Source organism: Anas platyrhynchos, chromosome 6 (genome assembly GCF_047663525.1).
Source record: "Anas platyrhynchos isolate ZD024472 breed Pekin duck chromosome 6, IASCAAS_PekinDuck_T2T, whole genome shotgun sequence".
Lineage (NCBI taxonomy): Eukaryota > Metazoa > Chordata > Aves > Anseriformes > Anatidae > Anas > Anas platyrhynchos.
The window spans coordinates 11,801,104-11,823,619 of NC_092592.1; the positions used below are offsets into that span (position 1 = coordinate 11,801,104).

The window sequence follows — 22,516 nt, forward strand, 5'->3', positions numbered from 1 at the left end:
CACTTTCCATCACTGTGGATGTGTGAGCAACACGGCAGTCATGCAAGGAGGAAGAGTGGCACACAGGAAGCTGAAAGTCCCCGTCCTGGGTGACAGCAGCACAAACAGTACAGACAGGGCCTCTCAGTCCCCTCACCATCAAACTGCCTGCTGAGTGTGATTTGAATGAGACGGTAGGACAGGTATGGAGAAGGATGAATGTACCCTTTTGCACTTGTTTGCCAGGAGAAAATAAAAAACATCCAAGGAATATGAGAAATACATATAAATATATATATATATTTCAGGAGGAGGTAAATTTAAATCTAACGATACTTTATAAAGATGTTAGACCTTTTGAGAAAATCCCTTTAAATAAAAGAATTACGGAAGTAGCAAACAATCTCTCCTCTCCTCTCCTCTCCTCTCCTCTCCTCTCCTCTCCTCTCCTCTCCTCTCCTCTCCTCTCCTCTCCTCTCCTCTCCTCTCCTCTCCTCTCCTCTCCTCTCCTCTCCTCTCCTCTCCTCTCCTCTCCTCTCCTCTCCTCTCCTCTCCTCTCCTCTCCTCTCCTCTCCTCTCCTCTCCTCTCCTCTCCTCTCCTCTCCTCTCCTCTCCTCTCCTCTCCTCTCCTCCCCTCTCCCTTTAGAACTAAATGTCATATTTTAGCTCCATGCTTCGTGTTTGCTTCTACAAGAACAGACAATTTAAATGTCAGTTATTATAGCTTGTCAATAAATTTCAGAATCTAAGCAAATCTGGCAAACATGACTGACAGCTACAAATTAATTTAGCTTTGTTAAATAACCAGCCAGCACGGCAATGCCATTGCTGACACGCATCAGGGTATAACACTAGTAATTCAGAATGTGAGCTGTTGTGTTGTCGTGAAATACAAATTATGCAGATCTTACTCCTCTCCTAGGAAGAGAGAAATCTTTGAGGCTGTGATGCCCGTTTGGCAGAGTAATCAGTAATCCAAAATGCTCTGTGGTTTTATACTTAACAGAGCAGTGGTGTGGTTTAAAATAAAGCAGGCTATCATCAGTGCATAAAATCATAACCACTAGTGTGGATGGTAAAAATTAGTATTTGCTGCATAGAAAGAAAAAGAAATATTGTGGAAATGAAGGCGCTCACAAAGTTAAAAGTCAGTCAAAAGCCAGCAGGAGCTACCAGTAGGTAATCAGAATTTTTGAATATCACGTCATTTATTTAAGCACTTAAATAAAGTCACAGTAGACTAAATACAGGTGTGTGTGAAACACTAGGCTATATCCACACTGGGGTGTTGTACCTGAAAATAGTAATAATATTAATGATGATCTTCCACATTAGAATTACCAGATGCTTTTGTTGCAGAGTATATATGATAAACAAGTTTTTTGACAGGAGTATTATCTAAAAAAAGAAAACAAAGATAAACTGTGTAAGCAGTTGTTTTATTCAGAGCAGGTGGCCAAATAGGGATGATCTAAGAATTCCCAAATTTCTTCCTTTACTGATGTTTTTTGTCAGCTGCATTGGGTTGTAACCCAAAGCAAGTGCACAAGGAAAAATGGGTGTTCCTGTCCCCGTCACAAATCAGTATTCTAGTCTTCAAGGGCATCACGTTGTAGTCCTAATGAAGTAGGTCTCGTTGTCTTCAGCAGGGTTTTCCAAAGCTATCAGGGCATTCAGGGCCTCCTTCCCAGTGTGAAGCGCTGCGCAGGGCTGCTGTCACAGGCTCATGAGTTTCTCTGCACCTGCTGAAGATTTATTGAAACATGAGCTTAGGCATGTATATGATTAACATTCACACTGTGCTGTACATTGCTGCAGTTTTAGTGGTTGGGTTGGGTTCTGTTGGTGGTGGTTTTTAGCCTATTTAGTTTTAATAACCACATGTTCTTCCCACACAGTTACAAGTGATAAAGGTTGGTAGCGTCTTTCACTGCTCAGTTCAGTCTTCAGTCCTTCCTGTTACGGATTTGTAGCATGAACATTCTTTGATACAGGCAGGATGGTGAAGGTATGATACAGCTATGAAATAAAACTGGTTTGATCACCGCTGACATAAGTTGAGCTGGAGCTGCCCTGTATTAGAGCTGACACAATGGCCATTTCAACCCTAATTTGTAGGGAAAGGAATGCCACCGTATGAATTCCATTCCAATTCTCTAGCAGTGTTTCACTTATTTGGTTTTCTCATGTTTTGTTGTTGTTGTGTTGTTGTTTGTTTTGTTTTTATTTAATTTTCACTGTTTAACAGCAAAAAGAAATATCTGTCTGGACTTATCATAAGGCTACTCCTTCACCTGCAGAGGGATTCAGGCTGATACATCTTCCCTGACAGAAAGCATTAAGTCATTAATCTACAAGAAATGCAAAAGGCCTCAGTTATCTCAACTGAGTGTTAGTCCCAAGGTTTAATGATGCTGGCGCAAAATTTAGCACCGTTAATTATTTCTTGGAGACATATAGTGATGTTTCTGTTGTTTGAATCATTTTAAGAGGAAACTCAGCAAAAGTTTACTCAAGGGCTATGAAGGATCAAATAATACTCCAGTTAAAAATTTTATACCTCAGTAGAGAGTCTAAGTAAATCGGGGGGAGATGTGATTTGTGCATCTCAGAGGAGAAATAAAGATATTATAGGAGAAAGAGAGAGACTGGAACATTTTAATAGTCAATTTTATTTAAAACCATTCAACCACAATATGACTAATTTACTCTTATAATTCATTTGGACTTTCATAGGTGTTGTGAGAGCAATATTCTGAGGGGAGAAAATGGCAAGGCGGTTCACATTTCTCTGTATGCTCTAGCAGCCACCCCAGCATGTATTTTAGGTAACCTTTTCTGTTTATTTGTCATTCATCTGGCTCAGCATCCTTCAGTCAGACTACCATAGGATTTTAGTACCAATTGGATCTTCCTGGTGCTGAGCTGGAATGGAAACTCCAGCTGTTTCCTTAAGGTCCAAAACAGGAGGAGGTCTTTGTTTTGACGGAGATTGCCATGCAGCAGCCTAGGCAGAAATACCCATGCAGAGAGGAAGGCTCTTTGAAAGTCAGGAAGTGTTTTGAAGGCTTTGGATACCTGCTTAGACATTCTCCCTGGCTGTAATCTTAATAAACCAAAGTTGTTCTATGAATATTCCTTTCAAATCATTCCTGTGATGTCTTTTAATTTCAATCACAGGAGTCTTATCTTATCATGTATAAAATTAATCTGTTACTGTAAAGAATGCAATATTTACCACTGTTAACCTGTTGGGTCACTAGGGTCAGTGCTTCATTACCCTCTCCAGCCCACCCAACGCCAGTGTAACTGTGCATTTGCTAGCCATTGTAGTTAGCTGAAAATGTTCTGAGATTCTTCCAGTTCACATGACATAAACATATCAGATTTTATTTTTTTTTCTGCCTGGGAAAACAAACATCCAGGAGGAAAAAAAAAAAAAAGTGTGGTATAAATAGAGTATGTAATGAAATTGGCCTAAGTTGGAAACTCATCAAGCTGGAACTCAGACGCTGTAAACTCAACAGGTAGTAGACAAAAGGTCATCCTATTTCATGGGCATTGCTTTGAGATAAAATAGCTGTTAGAGTTAATAATTCTCACTATAAATCTTAATAACATAAAGAGCTTGGTTATACAACTGTAGTTATTTTTATCTCAATGGCCTTAATTATTAATGTGATCCCTTCATTGTAACAGATTTTCCTCTATCAGCTGTGTGTACCCAGAGTATGGAAGTCCCCCAGATGACCACTAGGGAAAGGAGTAGGTACCATTAGCATATTTAATTTCCACTGAGTACCTTAAATCTACAGTGAATCAGATCTATCATAATGAGGCTTACCATCAAATCACAATATTGCAGGGGAGCCATATGGACCACAACTAGTATGGAGTCAGAGCCCGGCTTCAGTCTAGCTTTCAGACCAGAAGGACTCCTGTAACAGAGCAGCCTGTTAGGAAGAGACACGGAGTGCTCACATAACACATCTAGTCCTGATGCATACTGCCTTTCCCTCCTTACTCACAAAACCACTCCGTTTTTGAACAAAGCAACCCTGAAGCTTTGCTGCAGCCTGGGAGTCTTGTACACCTTCTTTCTGCAGCAGATTAGTGCTCTGTCACCGAATATTAGATTATTTACTTTTCAAATTATCTATTTTTGGAAAAATAATGAAATCAGGTTTCCTACTTCAGCATGTCATCATAAAATAATCTTTGGTGCAATTACTGAATGCCAAGAAGGAGACTATTTTCAACTCCCTAAGAGTTTTGTTCACAGTATTTGAAAATATTAACCTTTATATACCAATTTATGTCTTCCTGCCTTTTTATCCACCGTGTAAAGAAGTAGTCTGTCACTCACTCAAAAGGTCCATTTTTCATTTCTGGGCAAATGATTGAACTGCAACCTTAACAAATCTGTACATAAATATGAGGATACTCTGTTTATTCCCATTTCTGATTTTTCACATGATCTAAGAGATTAGCATACTAAGCACTCAGGTTCTGGGTTTTTGAAGAACACAGAGTGAACCACTAAGTAGATCTGATGATCTACAAAAAGCAATAATGCCTGCTTTCCTTTTGATGTGTCTATCAGGAGCTCAGATTCCTGATTGTACAGATCGGTCTTTAACATTTTCTGGGGTTATATTAGTGTCTTCTCTGAAAAACTATAAACTTAGTATTTGGGAGATTGGTAAACTAGCCAATTCAGACATATATATATACACGTGTAAATACATATAATATGACAGAATATATGAACCTTTAGGTATCAGCTGATAGGCATGTTGTCAGCAATTGCTTATAGGTGTGAAGAGGTAAATAAAGTTACATTTTTTAGACCTTCAGAGCTCAAGGTGGTAAGTTCTGTGCTCATTTTTTTTTCAAGAAAACTCTTGATTTATGACAAAGAAATAACATGTAAAATTTTATTTTTTATGATTATTTTTTTTTAATGAAATTCACATTGCAGTAGGGTTTTTAGTTGTAAAGTAACTTAACATAGCTTTGTAATGACAATCAAATGAAATATAACTTTTAAAACATTCTTCACTGGCATACCAGATTTCTTGGTGTTTAGTTAAAGATGGAACTACGTGAACTGTTATGCTTTATTAAGTGTCATAAGTAGAGAAGGAGCTATGGAAAGAAAAAGTAAAAGATTTGTAAGAAACTAATGGAGTTAAACTTGCAAATTTAACATGGAACATTTCAAGTTTTCTCAAGTAGAGATAATCAAACCTTGCTAATCTCTTTTACAAATTCTCATCACATAGGGATGACTAAATTAAAATCAGTTCTTAGTATGTACTAGGATTCACTACCCATACTAATATGATAGATCTTTTAAACTATTTGCTTCAATGAGTGTTCCTTTAGAATGGTTCAAGGCATCCTGAAAACCTGCAGTGAGCTGACAAAGGTGCCTTTGAATACTTTAATTATGCATGGCCATCTTTATCCTATTTAGACTGAGACTTATCTAGATTACATGATTGGTTAGCCTTTCAGAACAAGTTGACCCTTAAATTAAAATGTTGCCTCTTTGAAGACTACCAATCAAATTAAAACAATCAGTCACATTTTAACCTCTAAAATGAATTGTTTTTTAAGTGTTCTCTTTTAATGATCAGTTCCTACAAAATAATTTATAATTGTCAGTGGTCCACACTAAAGAAAATCAAACTCAATTGAAGACTAAGACTGTGATGAGCCTTTCGCTCAGAGCTTTCCGCTCTTTAAAGCTATGATTTTGGTAGGATCACAGAAGAAATTATAACAGGGCCACTCTCTAAACTGGGTCAATGGCTGGCATGAATTAAATAGCAAGCCTGAAAACCAATCCTCTTCCTACCACTGCACGAAGTCTTCTAACCATAGTGGCATGAGCTATTTCCCTATTTATTACAATCTAGCGAATGTGGGGGGCTTACCAACATAGTCCAGAGTCTTTAGAAAAGTTTTCCCACTATTTCTCTACAGCTGGCACTGAGTGTAACCCCCATGGTGGCAAGCTCCCCTGCTCCTTTCAGGTGTTTTGCTGGTGGGATCATCCATGTTGCAGGAGACTCTCTGAGCCCCAGCAAGGTATGTGGCTCCAGAGACACCATTGTTTTCTCTTCTCCTCTTTGCAAAGGTTAAGTTGATCCATAGGCAGCAGATAGGACAAGGGAGACATATTGGCTTTCTTTTCATTTTGTCTTTCTATATATTCTCTTTAACAAAATGTGTTCTGTTGCGTACTCTCACAGTACAGCTAGCTGGCAACACATACTTCATATATTTTCAAGCTATTTCACGTGCCACTTCGCTTTAACACTAACTGTAAGAGAAATTCATGTCTGTGTTGACAAACTCACAATTAACAGCTGATGGAAAACTCTAGCATAAAACTTCCACATCACTCCCTTAGCATATGAAAATAATGCCTATTACTCATATTGATTTAAGCCTTAACATTGAAAAAGTGAGTTTTTATTTAAAAAGAAAGAAAAAAAAAAAAGTGGTGTTTGATTTAAACCAGAGTGTTTCTCAGTATGTCTGCAAAAGTTTTAAACTTGGGTGATAACCTGGCTGCTAATTTCAGAATGTCTTATTCTACTTTTATTTTTACACAAATATGATTAGTACATTTAAAATATTACTTTACTGCAAAATAGCTTTAAACTAAATTCATATTTAACAATTAAACGTCTGTGTGTGCCATGATGCCAAGAATCCATCTTTCTCTACTATTAACAAACTAGGCTATGCAAAGGTTTATAGATCATTAAAAAAGACATGTTATCCTATAGACCTGTCAAAAGGAGAAGTTTATGATCAACAGATGAATTTAGCAACTAAATAACACAAAGTAGGGATAGAGAATTGTGTGCAGTGAGACTGTTTCTCAGACAAAATTACTAAGTAGAATGAAAAGGATGTTAGATAAACTCCTAAATAAAATCAGCAATAGATATCTTAGTTTAATTAAAAGAAAAAAAAAAAAAAGATTTTTTTTTTTAAGAATATGTCTAAAATGATAACTCCTGTTGCTCATACCAAACTGGAAGAAGAACTACAACTTCAAATACTCTTGCTTTGTGCAAGGAGTGACACCTCTCAAGCAGGTGTCCTCTAAAAGTTCTTGTTTGACTCAACATGTGCACTGTGTCTTGTAATGCATATGTTATTATTGATAAATAAAATAAAGAGGTGGAATGAAAGCTAGCAAACCAATGGTGATAAAAATGAAAAAAAAAAAAAAAGGAAACAAAAGAAAGGCAGGGAGACACACTTGGCATATTTATTTTGCTATCATTTCCACTTTTACATGCTTACCTTGTGGTTTTACTAAGGCTTGGCCCTCTGGTTCTGGGTGACCCTTTTTTGATTTTCCTAGTAGCATTTGGGTTTCACCATTGACTGGTGTTTACTGGAACAGTCAGTATTCTGGATGTGTTGGATTTTAACAGTACATAGACTTGGACTACTAATTATTTTCCCTGTAGGCATGGGAAATGTCTTCAGAAAGTGTTTTTTTTCTCTGCATTTCCAGCAGTAAATAGAACAAACAGAACCCGTGTTACAGGCATGGTCAACTGCACTGGTGAGGTTTCAGAGAGATTACGGGCAAGTACATTCCCCAGCTTTATCCGACTGCTCATTGAGACTGGGGCATCTTCCGGGTCTTCTGTCTCATCTGGTTTCTCAGCTAGGAAAAAAGCTGAGGATTTCTGGGAACTGTTTCTCCTGTCATTGATGTTTCCACCACTTTTTCTGATCTATTTTATTACAATCATAGCGTATTTGAGATTATGTATGTTACAGTCAGTAATCTGTACGTCTGCACAATTACAAATCAGTATTGCATTAGTACCTTAATTTAGCTACATCTATTTCCATAATTCCAACATACACGGGCATAGGCTAGAACATGATGAAGTTCCTGGAAATGGTTTGTATTTTACACTGACCAGTTTAATTTAGTCTCAAGCTTGACACGATATGCACAGGCCCCATGAGGAAGTGCTAAGAAAAATGTTGAAAGCACAAGTAAACCCTGGTTGTTGGTGGAGTTATTCTTACAGCTTTAAAGTAACTTAACTAAAGCTCTGGTTTTGATGCTAGCAAAACCTAATCAGGGTGTGCTTACCTGAAAAGATTCCTTCAATTGCAAGTGAAACCAGGAGAACACTTAGTGCACGAGAGAGCACAGCATCAACATCACTAAATACAGCAACAAAAAAATCAATAATTATAAATAATGAAAGTAATAGCCTTTAGTGTCAGCTCCCTGCCCACTTCCATAAACTTAAGGTTGATAATTTTAGCTGCCACTTCCTTCTTTCCCATCTCCTACACTGTACGCAAAGTTATATATCGTTTTTTATTAGTGGACCTCAGAAGTCTGCTACTACAATGACCTAAATACAGAACGGCAGTTAGAAAAGCTTTCCCTCCCCACTTAATGAAAGAGTTATTCTGAGGCTCTGCTATCTAACCCGGTGATATCGATTTCAGCTTCTTACATGTAAAGTAGGAAATTCTCTGTGGAGTTGATTTGTACCGGCTCTTTGTTGCCTTGAGGTGTCATAATAATTCAGCTAATAGCTGAATTTCACCAAGAAGTTGCTTCTTGGGATTTATTTATTTATTTATTTATTAACAGGAAAGGGGTTTTACTGTTTTAGGGTTTCATCTTTTCAAAATTTTCACTCTTTTTGTTTTAATATTAATTTCCATTTGATTAAGAATTTCTGTACAGCTCTGGAGATACATCAGAGCATCATTTGAAAGACTGCTCAGTAGAAATCTTTTGCCAATATTTTTTGTCTATATATACATATTTTTTTTCTGTTTCCTAGTAGGCCTTAGCAGAGCACTCTTCCCCCTTTTTTATGAAATCTCTCCTTTTTTCCTGGTCATCAGAAATGATAATAGTGAACTATTACAAAGCTTTCCTTGCTGTCTGATCTTGTGGAATCTTAACATTCGATTGGCGTAAACTGAAATTGCTTTCAAAAGCTCTTAATTGGTTTGTCCTGGCTTAGCATATGACTTGTAGTATTTTTGGAGGCTTTGTTTGGTTGTTGCTTAATCCTTCCCTAACTGTCTTGCTAATCTAGGCCACTTTAGATCAAGTGTTGCAAAAATGACACCATGACACTTGCTGATTCTGTGTTTGAGCAAAAAAACATCTGTGTGGCATCTCCAGGGGATCGCAACTCAGACACTTCAAAGGAAGGGTCTTTCAGTGATTTAACCTCTTGATTCTACTTAGGGTCTATAGATAGATGTGCATCCTCTCTAGCTCATGAGAAATGAAGCACAGTACTTCGAGGAGAAAAATCTATGATTTGTTCAGCCTCTGCCCCACCCCCCAATGAAGAATTTATCAGTTTCTGTGTTAATGCAGTTCTAGTTCAATGTGCTTATTTTTTGTCTTGTGATGGCCACCTTACCAAACTATCTCAAAATCCAGTAAATGAGAAAATAGATTTCTAATCTATTTCTATGTTCTTGCACAATAGCAAGCAGTTCTTTTAGGAACGCAGTTTCAGAAATATTTACCTCATTCCCCGGGGAAGTTGCAAGGTCTGCTGGGAATCTCTGAGAAGTGACACGCTGGGGGATTCCTTTTCTTCATGCTGGAGAATCTGAAGTTAGGGTGTGGATAATTTTGTAAGTGCTTTAGAACTAATTTTCCAGCTAGTTCCAAAGGTTAAGGACATTTGCCATTATCTTTTAGGGAGAATTTGTTAGAGCTAAGGTTGTAGTTCCTTCTGTGGTTTCTCTCTATATCAAGGTTAATGTTAAGGTTGTATTCCTAACAGAAGCTGAAAAACTGCAAAGTTTAATTTCTCCATCTACTGTAGAAAATAGCTCATCATTTTTTGATAGCAATTTAGACTTGCCAAGGTCACATCCTCCAGCTAAGCTAGGTTTAAACATATTTGGTCACCTATATTTAAGGTTGATAGCAAACAGTATTTTAAATTCAACAAGAATTTCTCGTTCAGGATCCGTATCAGGGCTGAAGCGAGGGCTGTGGCTGGTTCCTGGGAGATGGGAGAGGACCTTTGTTGATGGCTGTCTCCTGCAGGACCAGTGCCCTTGGCGAGGGATCCGAGGAGATGGGGCTGTTGGATAGGTGCTGTTTACAGAGGCAACTGTTCGCTATTAGTTAGATGTGGACTGCAGAGTTTGATGAGCTATGTCTAAAGGCAAGGCCGCCAGGCTGTGTTTAGTGATCACACATACAGTGGCACATGGCTTCTACTTACTCTTGTGGCTGGTGGGAGCTGCTTGAACAAGGTTTGTCTCAGTGATGGCCCATCATTATTTAAGTGAAATGAAAACGGAAATACCAACTGACAAATACAAGTTCCAGGCAGTTATAGGTATTGCTGTATTATATTTGCCATCCTTGGAGAAAAAAAGTGCACTATGTTACAGCATTATTTTATTGAAAGGCTTAATAGACTTTACTTTTCAAAAGCTTCATAGTAGTCTACCAGGCTGCAAATCATCAAGAAATATATTTGATGTTAGTCCAAACTGCACTTTTATAACTTGTTCTTTCCCTGGGAACATAGTTGAATGTAAAGTAAAATACCCAGTTGCTGGTAGGTTGATAGGATAACAGGGTTTTGTGATGGGAAGAGAACAGAAATGATCCTGAAGGCAACTTTGCCAAGTGTCTGGGGACAGTGCTGCTGCTTGGGGTGCAGTGTTAATGAGCTGTCAATAGTGGCAGGGAAATAGGCAGTCTCCTTCATTTAGCCATTGACTTGCAGGCTGCATCTGACCGGCAGCAAGAAATCAGATCGTACTGGAAGGAAAAGGGAGCACAAGGGCATAGCAAGGAGTTGTGATACCGTGAGATGCACTGAGTTGGCAAGTTTCCCCAGCAGCCTCCACTTGACATTAAAACTGCCACGCCTTGATAGGCATCTGAGAGGGAAGTAAGTCCCAGAGAGGCTGTCTATGAACCCAGGCAGCATTATATGAGATGAGAAATATATAAAAAGCAGCAGCAGAGATGCTGGGGGTCTATTTCCATAATCAGATACAAACGAGGTAAGCAGGAATGGGACTGTCAAAAACACTGTTGTGATGACTGAAAATTAATATATTTACTATGTATAATAACATTTATGTATGTATGCCATCTTCAATGTTAATATTTTATTAAAAGTGCAATATCCCTTTTTATGTGTTACACAGTTCAGCTGTGGAGGTTGGACTGTGCTGCGACAGCTAACGAGCTAATACCTTCTAATAGCCTTCTAACAACAGCTAATACCTTCTGCCTTACTGAAATTTGCTCCTAAGGTCGCACAGCCCTAGCAGAGCAGAGTCACTGCCACCCTCACGTAGGCAGTGACATGGCGCAGGGGATTACCCACCCTGGGGTCCTCCCAGTGATACCTGGACAAGTCAGCAGCACACGGCAGCAGCAGCAGGTGGGTGCCCACAGTGCCTTGTGCCTGAAAGGGCGGCGATACGAAGGGACTGACACGGCACCACACAGCAGACTGCCTTGCTGCTGGCGTTGTAGGACTCCTCTTAATGTGTTTCATTAGCTTTTAGCTTCACCTGTCATTAATTGCTGGTAGGAGACTTGCAGTCCACAGCTGTTTCATGCTGCCATTTGATCTAAAAGTTAATATCTCAAATGAATGCACAAGCGATTGTCTTCTTACCTGCAAGGAGCTAACATTTCAGCTCCCCATCAATGTCCAAGCCTCGTGTCAGTGACAGAAAATGCTGCATAGCCAGTCAAGTGTTTTACTACACCGTTAACAGGACGTGTTTCTAAACATTACTTACCTATAGCCTCTGACCAAGTAGTTAGGCATGCTGAAATACTTAACAAATATAATCAATCTATGTTTACACAATGCTTTTAATCTGAAAACCTGAAAGCCTATGTTGAGGCTAAGCACTCTCAGACAAACTGGCAACCCCAAGCTCCTCGTCCTGTTGTTCTAGACACTTTTACACCGCCTGCCCCGTGAAGCCATCAGCAGAGCAGCCAGTCTCACTCTTGGCACAATGGCATGCACGATGCAGGCAGCAGTGGTGAGGGCTGTTACGCTCACTTCAGCAGCAGGTGCCCAAGGCCACACTGCCCTTGCCTTCACACAGATACAGTGACCTGTCACGATGGGTGTTACCTGCACTTCTCGAGCCAGCTGAGGCATTTCAGGGACAGGACAAGGGGTGGTCCTCCACAAGCAGCAGCTGACATAGCAACACCTGTACTCTTTTTTTTATTATTATTATTTTATTATTATTTTTTTTTTTTTTTTTTAACCTCTTGAACTCTGGCTAAGGCAAGGGCTACAGTTTGGTACACTTTGGTGCTGGTGTGCTTGTGTGTGCATGGCTACAGGGAGAAGTGATGGGAGCACTTGCACCGTTTACCTGTGCCTCAGAGCAGCCACAGCAAGGGACCAGGACAGGCTGATGCACCAAGGACACATTGACTTGCTCACCTCCTGCACTGTTGGAATTAGTTTTGCAGTTAATATACGCACTGATGTCAAATAAAATGAAACCGTTATGATGTTGTGAGTTGCCTGAGTGTTCTTTTGAATTTAATTATTTAAATGACCTACTATTGTTTCTAAATTAAATATTTAAGCTTGCTAAATGGCTGCCATCCCGGCTTAGTAGTTACTGTGTCATGATTCGTGCTGACAGCTGGAGTTGGGGCTGGTGTTGGGGGATCTCACCTCTTTGCTGTTTTCTCAGCACTGTACACACCTACACACCCCTGGTACTACACCCTAGTACAGCACAGGCCTCCAAGAGTCCAGACTGCCATCCCACACACACCCACAAGCACACACACAAAATGGGGCATTAACCCCCCTTTAAGGACCACAGCTCTTCCTACCCCACAGCTAAGTGCAGGACGAGTGCAGTTTTTATGGAGCTACCAGCGAATCACCAGAGACATCTTGTGTGCCCGCTGCAGGCTTTCCGCAGGAGGTGAGACATCAGGCCTGCTTGTGGGACCAAATCCCTTCCTGTTGAACAGAAGAGTCAGACTTCAGTCAGGGAGAAAAAATAACCTGTCATTTGCATCATAAAAATTAATAATTTGTCCAGGTTACCTGAAGTTTCTCAGTCGGTGAGACTGTTTATTGAGATAGAGAAGGAAAGGCACTGAGGAAGGAGAGAATTAGCATTGCATTCTTTGATTTTTTTGTGGATCTAGCTGTGCATTTTATGCATCTATCTGTTACTGCATTTGTAGGTTTCCTTCCATATGTCATTTCAAAGTCCTAATGCAATAAGCCCACTCTGTACTCAAAAACAGGCTTAATTCAAAATGAAGGCATAATAAAATAAAATACCAATATATTTCCATCTGTCTGCTGAACAGAAAGGCCTGGGAATGTCAGATTCATCTTTGTTACAGGTCCTTTTGTTTAGGTGTTAATTAGCACACAAAGTTTTTTGTTTTGTTTTATTTATTTATTTATTTATTTAAGACAGATGTTCAGGTTTGAGCTGTATATTTTCATCCTTTGGTTTTGCATGGACTTTGAAACATTTGAGGGCATGTGGAGGAAGCATAAAGATTTAAAACAGATATATATTTTTAAATATTAAGAATAGGAGATGTCAGGTTTTTCTTTAATCTAACAGCAGAGATTATAATGGTCATTTAAATAATTCATAAAGCCTAAATAATTAGTCACGCCAGTTAATTTGCAAGCAGACAGACAAGGGATACATACTACATATGTAAGGTCAGAATTCAGTTTTAGGTGTTAAATAGCATGAATGCATTTATAAAATGTATCTATCTTTTAAGAGATCCACCTTGTGCTTTCAGGAGCACAGGCATCACACATTTATTCTCAGCTCTTACATCATCAAGAACTGAGTCTATCCAGGCAGAAGTTAATATTCCGTTTTAGCAACCCTAATATTTTTAAGCCCTTTAATTTGCTGGGTTTGTCACGGCTAGGATCTGAAGGCGCTCATTAGCCTGCACTCCTGCATTAGCACAGCACACCATGTACTGAGTCTCCAGCAGACAGCTGGGCATGGACTTAGGAACAGGGCAAATGTGCACCCACCCAGCTGGAATTTATATCGTAGCTAATTTCTGAGCCACAGGGGCAGGCAATTTCTTCATCCTTCCTGGATTTTTTTCCCTCGGTGTCTTTATCTGGTATGCTTTTGATTTTCTGCAGCCATTTAACATTCATAACATCTTAAAGCAAAGCTTTTTTCTCAGCATAAAGTCACACTGACAGAATAAACACTTCATTTTGTTTGTTTTGGAACTAGCAGCCATCTGCTAATTTCCTTTGATCATATCTAATGATTGTATTACACGATAACTATGAGTGTTCCTGACACATGCCCTCTCCTGTTGAGCAGCTCAACCTCTCCAGAATCTTACTTGGCCGTATTACACCTTGGAGTGCTTGGTCCTTCCAGGAGACATTGGCTGCTATCCTCCCCTTGGGATCACCTTTAGTTCTGCTACACCCTTACCTGAGATGGAGATGAGGGAGGCAGGCAGCACTGCACAAAGTAATCACAACGGTGGCAAAACACACATTTTTTTATTTAGTGCCTAATGATTCCTTTTGCACTCAGTATCTGGCCTATGAGCGCTAAAGCCTAGCTACTTCTTTTCTCTGATTTTTTTGTTTGTTTGTTTGTTTTGCTGTTGTTTGTTTGTTTTTGTTTTTATTTGTTTTGTGTTTATTTTTAATCTTTTTGGAATAATTTTCTGTTAGTCATTTAAGAGCCACTGAGTCTCAGAGGGTCTTTCTTCATATCAGGTCCCCTCTCCTTTAATAACCACATATAGTGTCATGAGAAAATGTCATCACCTCCCTGCTAAGCCAATTTTCCAGATCATTTATGACAGAGTATGCCTGCACTGGTCCCTGAAACCTTCCCCATGGCCTTCCATCTACTGTAAAAACTGACACGCTCATGTCATACTGAACCTAGGCTTCAGGCTCTTACCTGGATAGTGCAAGACCTCAGACTGACACGAAGCCTGCCACTTTGTGGTGTCTGTTCCCAGGCCAGTGTTGGTGTGCCTTGCACACAGCACTCGGCCACACAGCCATCCCGGCCTGGGGTTCCTGACACAGGCAGGAGCAGGGCTTGGCGCAGAGGCCCTCCCGGGGTCCCTTCTGACCACGCTGCCCTGCGGGGCTGTGCAATTAGAGCACAAGTCATCTGTGTGCCCCATAACAGCTTTCAGCGTGACCATTTCAAGCATGGCATCTGATGATTTTTACACTCCCTACACCAAAATCTCGAGCCTCAAACGAGTGGTTCCTAGTGCAGGAATCTCTGTAACTGCTTGTGGCGTCACCAGAGTAATACTGTTGTTGTTGTTGTGAAAAGACATGTCTGAACCAAAACCAGAAAGAAATACTGCTTGCAAGTAGTCTGAATTGATGCCTGTACAACATGGCATGCTGGAATCCTGTTGCCTACTTTCATATGACTTGTAGCACAGATACCTTTTTGCTGTCCCCTTGTGCAATATGCTTAAAAAGGCACGTAAAAACAAAGCAGGCTGTCTGCCATGCAGAGCCAACACTCAAAACTGGCCAGTTTTGAAACAATGAGGAATGTGCTTATTCACAGGAAGCTAAACTGTGTTTAGTTCAGCTCTAATACAGACACATAAACGTGTCAAGTCTGTGTCTTCTTTGTAGTATTTGGATTGGTGAAATTGGTAGCATCCTCTGTTTGTATCAACACCTTATATCAGCAGGAGTGAATCAAAACAGAGTTGTTTTTTTTCCGCAGAACTTGATGATTATGACAAAATAATGCTTTTTTTATTATTATTTTTCAATTGAGCTGATATCTATTGCTCGGCATTGTTAGCACTGGGCATTTGATTTATATCAAAGTATTTTAAAAGTCACATACTATTATAGAAGGGATGATTCTCAGTAACACACTAGGATTGAGCCACTCCTCTAATTATAATAATTGTATTTAGAAAGGGTAAACAAGTTCCTCTCATAGGGAAGAATTTAATCTGTTCTGTTGTTAGTGATGTCTCTGGCATTTTTTTTTTTTTTTTTTTTTTTACCTAGCGAGTAGGTTAAAAAGTAAGACAGCATTCTCCCCAGGAGACAGATTCTCCCCAGGCTGAATATATATTTTAAAATGACTGCCGTCAGTGTGATGTGGTAATAGACCTTCATCCCTAATGCAAGTGCTGGCAGCAACTGAGGCATCATTTACTAGAATATATCTGAGGATGACTTTTTGTAGCTTTTTGTAGCAATCTGAGTTCAATTCAAACCATAATCAGCTAATCACTGGCAATTTTCAGATATGAGTCAAGCTAATTTCAAGACAATCAGCCTTAGATAGTTTCATTGAACAGCCCTGGAGATGATGTTTATGTTGATGTCCATTAGTATTCCAACTGACAGTAATGTGTGCTCTGCAAAAAGAAAACCAAAAAATAACAACAAAAACCCTCTCTAGCATGAACAACAACTAAAAGTCTGAAAGCCTGAAGTACAGAAAATGGAGGTTTATTTTTACCCGCTGGTGTTCCCTAGCAGGTGGTCAAACTCCAGGGCTGCATTTGTGTAAGGCAGCAGTGTGCTGTTTAGGATACATACCCTAATTTGAAAGTGTATATTAGCTGCTGTTCAACAGCGACTTTCAAAACATTTGCTCTATTCAGAAGTTGAGGAAACTAAAAAGACTGTCAGTATCTAGGCCATCCTGCGTGTTTGTTACTGTTTTCAAAACTTTTGATTCAAACCACTTGCACCTTTGCTGGCACACATCACTAAGGTTTAGAAATGAGCCTATCATGGCCCTTACTCTTTTTTTTTTCTTTTTTTTTTTTTCTTCCTATTACTTGTTAGTTTGTTTTCACAGCCTCTAGAGTTAGATATATGTAACACCCCATTTGCAGAGACATCTCCCAAACAAAAGATGCTCCTTCCAAGCACACGGCCAAAGTGAGGCGTTGTGAGACTAAAACGGGCAACTTACCCATTTTATCTGCCTTCCTTTATGAAAACAGTCAGTCAGCTTGGAATTGGATGGGTACAGTTTGATCCTGGTACTGCTGAATGCAAAGCGGTGCTTTCTATTTCAGAGGTTGGATACCCTGAGGCCTGGTTCTTGAAGCCCTGTGTGACTAAGTTATTGCAGTATTAACTTCACTGAGAAGTATTTGTTTCATTTTGGTGTTCTGGTTAGCAAATACAGCTTTGGAGCTCTTGCCATCACATCCTTGACCTTTTATATGTCATTAACACGAAACTGAAGTTTTGTTGCCTCTCCTGGCCTCTCCCGGGAGCTGAGGAGAGAGGAGGCACGCAGACCACTCAGTGCCTGAGGAGCACTGCCTCAGGCCTGCCTGTGCCAGAGGCCTCAGCTGTCACACCACGTGGTGGTGGTGGTGGTGCTGAGCCATGGAAGAGCATTTCTTACACATAGCTCCCAATGGTGACACACACAGGATCCTTTTACTAAAGCTACTGTTAATTAAACAAGTTAAAAAATAGCAAACCCCACAACATTTGCTAAATATGCAGATTAATAAATAGTTACTGCAAATCAGTCCCAACTTCCTGAGGACTGAGATGAATGCTAAGAGCTGTAACTTGTCCCCAGAGTACCTGCCAGTCTGACATCAAGTGCATCGAGTGCAACCGAGCTATGCCAGTCAGTAGACACTTGAACAGCTGTCTCCCATGTGGAGTCTGCATTAGGAGGGCAGGGACCTGCAGTCACATGCACACACCTTTGCTCTGCTTTTGTACTCTTTGTACAAGAGTAGTGGAACAACAGCCTGAACATTAAGACAGCTAAAATGGAATATGGATTAATAGAAAAGGAACAGGCTGCCATTTTATTAATCAGTACGCCTTCACTTGACTGTTGTGTTTTGCTTACTGCATCTCAAAAAGTCTGGATGGCAGAAACATTCTTCAGAGAATGGAGATAAATTGATTAGGATCATAGAAAAACTTCTATAAGGCAAGAAATTGAAATGGTGGTACCTGTTTACTGTCGATGTGATAAATCAGACTGAACAAGTTGCTTATAGACAAAGTAATTAATGGCATACTTGTGCTCAGCGAGTTGTTCTATAAAGAAAGAACAAAAGATGATTTGTTAGAAAACAGCAACTGTAAAGCTTATTCTGATTACATATATTATATATTACGCTACTATTTTATACTACATAGTATAAACTACATAATATGGCATATTATATACCACACAAAATATACTTTATTAACTGTATGGAGCACACTATACTGTACTATGTTATATAGTAAGTACGCAGCATATAATATAATAAATATGTTTATATATTATATACAGTATAGACTATATATCAGATACTAAAAAATATGTATTAGAGAGTATATTATACATAATCTGTATCATCTAGATCATATAGTATATAATATGTAATGTAATTACATAATCTGTAATATATATAATCTATATAACTTTAATATAGTACACATAGTATTATATTTAATAGATATTATTTTCATATATATATATTCTCTATATAAATATATAGCCAAACAGATCCTTGATACGCTAACCAAAGCATGTTTTGGCCACATACAGTCACAAGTAACATAAATGTAAGAGGAAATAAAAGAAAGGAAATATAGATGAATAAGAAGGAAATTTCTAGGTACATTAGATATAATGATGTAATCACTGTGCAATTTTAAATTATATAGTTAGATGTATTTTACCAGACTACAGATGTTGACACTAATAAAATACATGTACTCAAACATATACATATAAACACAAATACAGCATGCTATTTATAATTCATGGGTATAGGTAAGCTATGTAGACATTATATATATAAACACATATAACTGTTAACAAGATCTATTGAGAAAAAGAGAGTTGTCATCATTGTCTGTCGGTATGCAGATTAATAATTATCTTGGATACAAAGCAATTTCTTGTACAAACAGGTCAGTCTATAATTGTCCCCTAGGGAGAAACATTGCCAGAATGATGGAGAATGACAAATTCCTCTGCACAGATTTAGCTGTGTGTCAGTCTGATATATAATTTAGATGGGCTTACAGTGCAAATGTCTTAAAGCAGGTACAAAAGAGTGCTACCAATAAGAGCCTTATTTCAGTATTTCCCAACACACCCTGCTCACATACAATTGCTGCACTGTTTATTCATGACACAGGGGAACAAAACCGTAGCGGGGGGGAGGGGAGGGGGGGGGGAGGGGGGCACACAGGGAGGTGCATGCACTCCACAAGGCAAGGAAACTGCAGGAGTGACAAGTAAGCCATCACAGTGGGGTCAGGAAAAGTGGCTGTAGACCTGGCTTAGCTGCAGCTTGTCTTTGACGTTCCACCCATATTTATGAGTTCTTCTCATTAGATGATCCATTGGTACATGTTTTTCCTTAAGTGAGGACCCATCACTTGCAGAATCTAAAAGCTTGAAAAGCCATCAAAAAGTAATGAGCAGGAATGAGAAACATTCCCCTCACCCAGTGCTCACCAGTTCAGGTGCAGCAGCTGATCCCAAAAGGCACTCCTCTCTGATGGGGACTGTGCCAACGTGAGCATGCCAGACAGCGGATTTAAAACACCTTTCCATGCAGATTTTGCACAGCAAAAGCCAGCGGCATAAATATTAATGGAAAGCAAATACAAAAGGTATTTTTGTAAAATGAATACATTTTAAAAGGGTTGTAAAATATTCATGGGAAGTGTTTCTAGCAGGAACCTAGAATAGGGGCCCAGGTCTGGAAGTTACAACACATTTCTCCAGCGTTAAGCACCCAGTTGCAGTGAGAGCTCAGATCCCCCAGGCCAAGGCAGGCCTCAGGGACTTCAAGCGACTGGAGTAGCGCCAATACAGGACTAATGCCGAGGACCTGGGCCATCAGGACTGAGCTGAGACATGCAAGTGGGCTTTCCACTTATAGTGAAGTAGCTATTTCAAAGTCTGTGTAGCTCACTTGTTGACATGAGGACCCTCTGCTTTGCAGGATCGCTCAGCACCAGCACTGGAAGCAGTCCGGTCCCACTGCCCTCTGAAACAGCATTGCAACCACAGCTAAATGGTAGCTCAGCTCCTCTCAGCTTTATCTTTTAGCAGGATTAAATTTTACTGAGCCTTGTTTAAGATGAACAATGGCTTTATCTCCAGAGCTGGTTATTGAGCGGAAGGTGCTCAATCCAAAGGTGAGGTATTGGTTATCAATTTATTGCCTCCTTACCCTCTGATTTCCTTGAAAAAAAAGATGAAATTGTGGGTGTGTGTTTCTATGCATAATACAAACGAATACTTCCAGATGTATCAATGCCATTTTCAAATGATGCTTTCAAGTCATGGCAACAGCAGAGGTCACAGAGATCTTCTCCTTTCTCAGGCTGATATGTGAGTACCTCAGCTAAATGTGCATGCAATGCATGGGCAACAGATGTGAAGAAAAATGAAACAAACAAGCAAAGAAAAAAGCACAGTCCCAAACTAACGTGCAGGGCACAGCTGATAAGCAAGAGACATAGGACTGGGAGATGTAAATGGAAATGAAAGCAAAGGCCCATGCCTGCAGTGCAGCCTGGCTGCTGGAGCTCTGCAGGGAGGGAAGGGACAGGTGCCCCAGCCTCCCCCTTGCTCTCAGCTTGCCTTCCAGGGGGCAGCCCCAGGCACGAGCCCAATCCCACCACTACACGCTGGCTGTGTGGCTTATGTGCAGATGAGAACCTGAGTGCACAGTCAGACATACCTGTACCTGCAGTGCCACCTGAGATCCTAACTCCAAGTCCTCTCTCTTAATTAACGATATCACAAAGCATCCTGATGATGCATCCTGCTGAAAGACACAGGCCTGGAACAGTCTTCTTGTTCATTAAATTATTCATGTGCCAGATGGCCACCCAAACACCTGAGCTGGTACCACGGAAAGTCTACAGCAAACTTCAGTCATCCCCAGGCAAAAGCCTCCACTTGGAGTCCTTCCGGGGTGGCTGGGAAAGGGGCACCCAGAGACACACTTGTCTCTGAAGTGCTCTTGTTAGCACCCACTCATCTACTGCCATATGGCGCCTTATGTCGAGATAAGCTGTAAACAAAATTGCACGAGTCTAAATAACATTTAAGAAAAAAAAATACAGTATCAGCCCAGCTGTTTATCACTACAAGTTACAGTTGTAATTATTCCTACCTTTTTTCATCATTACAATTCTAGCTTTCAAGTTTTCAAGCTTCTTTGTGCCTTATGTCTACAAACACATTGCTAAACAGCTGCAACACTTAATAGTTCAGAACAGAAGATGGAGAGATAAGACGGTGAAAGTAGTTATGGTTACGAGCATTATTCAAATCACAGTTCAAAGAAAACCTTTTCTTTTGGGGAAGACTTGTCCTGTGCAGCAGGGCATGTAGGTACCACTTCTAGATAAAAACTAATCACCTTCAACATTGGTTTAGCAATTGGCTGACAAATTATCAACTGCTTCATGTACCATCATCATTTCTACTGTTTCCTATCACATATGCAATAAGAACACCATTATCTTTTCTGTTTTCAGTAATTCTTTCCATTTGTAGAATTAGCCGAACACAGTAAGGGACAAAAATGTAATCACTGCAACCATGTATTAAACCTGCGTTTATAAAGCATTAAAAAAGAACAATCACAACAAAAACTGGAGCCAAAACACTGAAGTTAGTTGGCAGTGATTTTCTCTCTCTGTCTCTCTCTTTCTCTCAACCATAAGCTGCTGCTGGAAGCACGCTCTTTACTTTTTCTTGCAAGTCACATACATCTTGTCTCTTGCTTGCAATGACTGTATAGTATAGTGTCAATCAGCTAAGATGAGATTCATTTAGTTGCATGTAATGATGTTTGGCCAAGTGAAATTGTACAGTTAATTATGACCAGATGTGTTTCAATATAGCCTTTCAACCTTTGAATTGCCCAGTATGCTCTCTCTCACATTTTGACTTTATCTCCTTAATTGTCTCACTAACTAATCACAGGCAACTACCTCTAATGTAACCATAATGAGGGAGATACACTGAACGCTAGACCGTGGCTTTGCGTAGCAATTTCAGAAGCCTGAGAGACCAGATTTCAAAAGGGCTGGCTTGCGGTCCCGAGTTCCTCTGGTGAGTGCAACGTCACTGCTGCCTTCCAGCCAGCACAGCAGTCACAGCTGCATTGAAATGAGCAGGGCATTTTCTCCTACAGGCAGCGGGATGGAGACAGGCTACGAAGCTGGATGATCCTCGATTTACTGTGCTTATGAGGGAGCTGGTAACCACAAATGAAAGCTGGGTGAAAATAAGGCAGAGGAAGAGCTTTGGTCACAGCGTGTGTGTTCGTTTTTCTTAATTTTTGTTTGTTTCTTCTTACTTTATTTTGTTTTTCTTTTTTGGTAGAGCACCTAGGACACATGGAGTGGAAAGACCCTTTGAAGAACAGAGGAGCAGCTGGGCTACTGAGAGCTTTTGCCTGTCAATGAAATTAAGTTCTTGCCTTTTT

At 39.8% G+C, this 22,516-nt stretch overlaps 1 long non-coding RNA gene across 1 annotated transcript; it reads right to left on the bottom strand.

Moving 5' to 3' along the window:
• Positions 1-1,402: 1,402 nt before the first annotated feature.
• Positions 1,403-20,384, bottom strand: LOC140002804 (uncharacterized). Its single transcript, XR_011810352.1, has 8 exons — positions 20,243-20,384; positions 18,012-18,098; positions 16,996-17,143; positions 12,875-13,007; positions 9,541-9,626; positions 8,123-8,196; positions 3,824-3,917; positions 1,403-1,724 (listed from the first exon to the last, which is right to left on the bottom strand). It is a non-coding gene; the product is annotated as an uncharacterized lncRNA (long non-coding RNA).
• Positions 20,385-22,516: the final 2,132 nt, after the last annotated feature.